Raw genomic sequence first — 5,462 nt, 5'->3', positions numbered from 1 at the left:
TGTTACTGATGGTGTTTGTTAACTTTTGTACAATAGATTTTCAGGTTCCTGAGCAAAACCAGCTGAGAACAACTGCACTAACATCATTATTTCTCTCTTCTCATTCCATATCTTATCCTACATTCTTTACCATCTCTCTTTTTGCTAGCCCCCCCAATTCCTTATTCCTTCTCTTCGGGATGAAAGAGACGGATTAGGCGTGCTGCCCAGGTGGGGAGGCATTCATCTTTTCCGGCCCAAATGCCAGCTGGAGAGCTGCCCTACAAGCGCCTGAGTATATCAAAGGGGTCCTTTTTGAGGCGCCTAGCATGGCGAATATGGATGACAGGGAAAGAGCTTCTCAAAGTAGTGCACACGAGAAAAGCTCAGCAAGCAACAGAGAAATAGTATTATTTCACAGCAAGAATCCAAGTGGGAAGTATCCGTAAATAAACTCGGATCTAATGCTTCAAGTGTCAATGCTATAAGGAGATCAGGTATTTAATTTTACACATTTTTTGCATTATCAGGAGGAAAAAGTGACAAATTAACACTTCATGCGTGATAATGTGAATTATTAGACAAGAGGCCATTATTCTTCAAGGGACCACTTGATGAGCCAAACGATTTCCGCAAATGTGCTCAAGAAGCTATTTTACAGCAATTACGCCAGGGAGCCACGGAGAATGGCATTATTATCCTCTTGCCCAGGGCAACACAAACTCTCTATCAAATCCTCCTCCACCTATTCTGATTTCCAGAGGTGCATCCAAGCCGATCTGGCAGATGTAAGAAAGCCAGATGCCAAAACGTGACTGTGGATCATCCTATTGAAAGATTTTGGACTAGATTTCCATCTTTGTTAATCTACAAAGCTTGGACTCCAGCCGTGGATGTAGACCTCTGTGACTGTGTATGATGGAAATATAGAACAACCAGGGCTAAAAACAGCATGTTTATCTGCCACTGCACAATATGCAGCTCTCCAAATAAAGATTGGCTGATAGTTCTGTCAAAAACTTCAGAGTGAGTGAGTTTCATAGATTAGCTAATTAAAAATAGGACAGAGTTGTGGGGCTCTGGAAGTAACATTGCTCAAAGTATTTGGGAGTTATCAATCAAAGATTCAGCAACATTGATTATTTTCGTACACTTACTTGTTGCTGTTACAAAATAGACAGCAGCTTGGCAGAAAATGTTCCAGACATTGCAGGAAGGAGAAAGAAAATACTGTCTGGATTGAATTTTAAGATACAAAGACAATTGCATGGCATGATCTGTACAGATTCGCATCACAGCTCACATATTGACTGTTATGATCCCGTGGAGAATGTTGTCAGTGAATTATTATGTGTTATGCATGGCTAGTATCTTATGCTTTCAGACTTTGCAATACTAGAGCTTTTATGTTATCAGAGTATTATGTGACATAATCCTAGATTTGAAGAAATGAATGAATGTATCAGATTCTTTTTCAAAGAGCATCTACATGCTGTTTTGACCTTTTGTTTTATGCATTTTTATTGTTTATACTTTGCTTACAGATTTAAGGCCTGTGGACACTGAGACGCTTTTTCTCGCGTTTTCCGTCAATGTTTAACGCCTCGTGACTAAATCAAGGGCGCCAATGTGATCGTGCACATCAACACGCAAAATGCCAGACTAAAAGTGTCATTAAAAAAAAAAACTCCTATGCTTGTTTTTTTTTTTTTTTTGTTTGTTTGTTTTGACGCACCGTATTAAAACCTCCACCAATCAGGTTGGCACTTTTGTTTACATGCACGAAGATGCTGAAGTTACAGTTAACAGCACTTGGAGGCGCTCCATCGTAAAACTGTCAATGCGAGCGCACTTTGAAGAAGATGCCGAGAGGCGATATGAACGTGGAGCTGCTTATTGCACTGGTGAACAATAATCATTTCTTCATCGCTGGAGCTGCTACTTGAACCATCCATAACAACATGCATGTCAACTTTGTCTTCTTCTTCGGTGTTACAAGCGGGTGTCAAAAGCTTAAAGTTGTGTAGTGGCGTCTAATGTCAAGGAGGGATTTTGTATACTCTTCTGCTCGACGCCAGTAAAAATCGATTGCGTTTGAAACCAGAAAAACATCTAGAAAAAAGCTGAAGATTAACGAAAACAAAAAGTGTCCTGGTGTGTACGAGCTTTTACAGATTTAAACATTTTAAGAGGTATTGCTTTATTAAATGAATATCTGCTTGAAGAGCAGTTTCTATGTCTCAATATAACAACAACATTTGCTTGGACTTTATTTCATGAGTTCAAAATCCAGCGAACATCCTGTAGGACCACATGTAAATTTTATTTATATTTATTTAGGTATATGTTTTCCCAGAAAATAACACTTCGAACAAGATGTGATATGAGTTTGCATATGACTCAAGAACAGTGAGTCATTTCATTTGGCAAAGCCGCAGTTACCAGATATGCAGGTGTGAGTCAGTTCATATTTATTATTTTATTTATTTATTTATTTATGAGTTCTTTCTGTGCTACTTTGTTTCCCCTTTACTGTAGAATAAAAATTAAAAAGCTTTCTCCTTTTTTCTTGTTGTCTGTACAGCAGCTATCCTCAAATTGACCTTCTGGTTCACCTGGGAAATATATTGGCTTGCTGGAGGGTTCGGTCCTTAATACAGGCCCAGCGTAAGAGCTGTCAGCCAGCCTGATTACCTTCATATACACAAACACCTGCTGCCATCGCACACGGACTCTCCACCTTCTCATCTCTGGATTTCAGCAAGCCAATCGTGGCCTGATTAGAACCATGCACACAAAACTGAGCGTGATCCAATAAAAACAAATAACTAAGGCCTTGCACACATGCAGTGACGCACTATCCATATACATTCTAAATATAGATATGTTGATTAAGGCCATGCAATTTATTAACCAGCAGCACAAGAAGAAAAGTCCCACTCTCACTCTTGCGCACACAAACATACAATCTCTCTCTCTCTCTCTCTCTCTCTCTCAGACAAGCCGCCGTCTCTCGAGCAGAGACTGTCTGCCCCACTTTCAAATGGGCAATTTTTCATCAGGCCCCCTGAAAATTTCTCTATTCTTACCACAGGAAAGCTAATGCACATCATCTATCTCTGAGCAGCCAGCAGGAGCCAAAGAATCCATGCTTATATATGGTCTCATTAGCCAAGCAACTGATACCTCAACAAACTAAATATGCCTGTCGGTGTGATCTTACAGCGGCTGGCAGCCCTCGAGTACAGTTACTTTTACAAAAGCATAGAAAAGATCATGGAACCTGAACAGCAGAATATATTTGGCAGACTAGACAAATAAGACAATATTTTCACAGACACACCTGGAATTTCTGTGACTACAAGATTTGTGGAACACCATTTTCAGGTACAAACTGACCTGCATATTGATTTGAGTTCATTTGAGTGGAACATAATTACAAGTGATAAAATACGCTTTGATACAAATTTTATTTTTGACACAAGCTGTTTGTATTTGCAATTCATCTGCAAAATTAGATAGAGAAAAAGAAAAGACATCTTCCCTAAAGAAATGTGGGATGTTGTGGTAACTAATTTCATTTGCAATGCAGTTTGACTGCTGGCAGAATTGATTTAACAAATATGAACATATTTAGCATTTTCATATGTACAAATTTGTAGCCTGTATTATTTGGAAAAGATCAAATTAATAATAAAGCATGTGCAAGAGAGCTGCTGATCTCAATATGTCAAATATTAATAGCAGCAAAACAAATACTTTTTTCTTTATTTTTATACATGTAACTGTAAAATAATCAGTGGTTAATAGAACTGCTTAAAGTTTAAAGCATTATTGGAAAATACTTAATCAAGGTTTTGAACAAATTGGCTCAGTGAATGATTTAAATGACTCACTCACTCATAAGGCAAGGCAAGTTTAATTATAAAGCACATTTCATACACAGTGGCAATTCAAAGTGCTTTACATAAACCGGAATAAAAGAAACAAGTATAAATAAGTATGAAATAAGTATAAAATAAAAACAAATAATAAAAATGATTGAAAAAACAAAAACAGACAAAATGTGTTATAAAATAACACATAAAGACGAGAAAAAAATATTAGTGCGATCTGTCGGACGTAGCACAGTGCTTATTCAGTAAAGGCACAGCTAAACAGATGTGTTTTCAGTCTTGAATTGAATGTGCCTAATGTTGGAGCACATCTGATAATTTCTGGAAGCTGATTCCAGCAGCGGGGGGCATAGTGGCTGAAAGCAGATTCACCCTGCTTTGACTAAACTCTTGGATTTTCTAGATTATATGAGCCTGAAGATCTGAGTGATCTGTTAGGTTTGTATTCAGTGAGCATATCTGTAATGTATTGAGGTTCTAGGGCAGTAAGTGGTTTGTAGAACAGTAATAATACTTTAAAATCTATTCTGAATGTAACTGGGAGCCAGTATAAAGACCTGAGGACTGGTGTGATGTGCTCTGAATTCCTGGTTCTGAATGAGCTACAACTGTCTGACTGTCTTTTTGAGAAGACCAGTGAGGAGGCTGTTACAGTAATCCACCCTGCTGCTGATAAAAGCATGAACAAGTTTCTCAAGTCTTCACTGACAACAAAGCATCTGATTCTTGCAGTGTTTTAGAGATAATAGTATGCTGATTTACTAATTGCTTTGACATGACTATTGAAACTCAGATCTGACTCCAGAGTCACACCAAGAATCTTGAACTTATTGTTTGTTGTTTGACCTTTAGTGCCAAGGTACGCATTCACCTTGAGAACCTCATCTCTGTTCCCAAACGCAATCACTTATTTTTCTCTTTGTTGAACTGAAGAAAGTTTTGGCACATCCAGTTGTTAATTTCATCAATACATTAGCAGAGGGTGTCAATAAAGACGCCTATTTAATGTCACCTACTGGCATCCCATTATAGCATGTAGAAAAAATTCCCACCAGCGAACGATTGTCTGCAATTATACACACACAGTGAAAAATATCTGTTGGACTGTAATCACACTCATACAACAGCACTAAACCAATCAAATTCAAGTGTTAAGCTGCCATTTTGGGATATTTATTTTCTTGACTGATGTTTCTGTACATCATCATGTCTAATTATTTTTCTTCAAAAATTCCACTGTTAAATACAACTGGTTTCTGAAAGTGAAAGAAAAATTTAGTTATGCAACAGATGGGTTCTACCAAAATAAATATATTTAATTTGCAACCATGGAGCTCACAACATGACTTTAAAGGTTTCATTATTATGAAGAGTTTAAACTTTATTTTAATTTTTTGTATTCAATTTTAGTGCTTAAGATTACTGCGGCTACACACAAATGTAAATCATCAGGACTTATAACTGCATTATAGGAAAACACCTTCTGTTTCACCATCAGAATTGTTTTATTATGTTAAAACACTGACTTGAAACTCTGTAACAGCAGATGGACATTTTCTGAAAACTGACACAAGCTCCAAACCACTT

At 37.4% G+C, this 5,462-nt stretch overlaps 1 long non-coding RNA gene across 2 annotated transcripts; it reads left to right on the top strand.

Annotated features, from left to right (window-relative positions):
- The first annotated feature begins 289 nt into the window (after positions 1-289).
- Positions 290-5,199, top strand: LOC141376132 (uncharacterized). Of its 2 annotated transcripts, none has more exons than XR_012385400.1 (3): positions 290-476; positions 2,336-2,432; positions 2,564-5,199. It is a non-coding gene; the product is annotated as an uncharacterized lncRNA (long non-coding RNA). The 2 variants fall into 2 exon arrangements; XR_012385399.1 differs by having other exon boundaries at positions 297-476; positions 2,320-2,432; positions 2,564-3,690.
- Positions 5,200-5,462: the final 263 nt, after the last annotated feature.

This window comes from Danio rerio, chromosome 9, assembly GCF_049306965.1.
Source record: "Danio rerio strain Tuebingen ecotype United States chromosome 9, GRCz12tu, whole genome shotgun sequence".
In the NCBI taxonomy this organism is placed as follows: domain Eukaryota; kingdom Metazoa; phylum Chordata; class Actinopteri; order Cypriniformes; family Danionidae; genus Danio; species Danio rerio.
The sequence above is the reverse complement of the archived record's forward strand: the minus strand, read 5'-3'. Positions and strand labels throughout refer to the sequence as shown.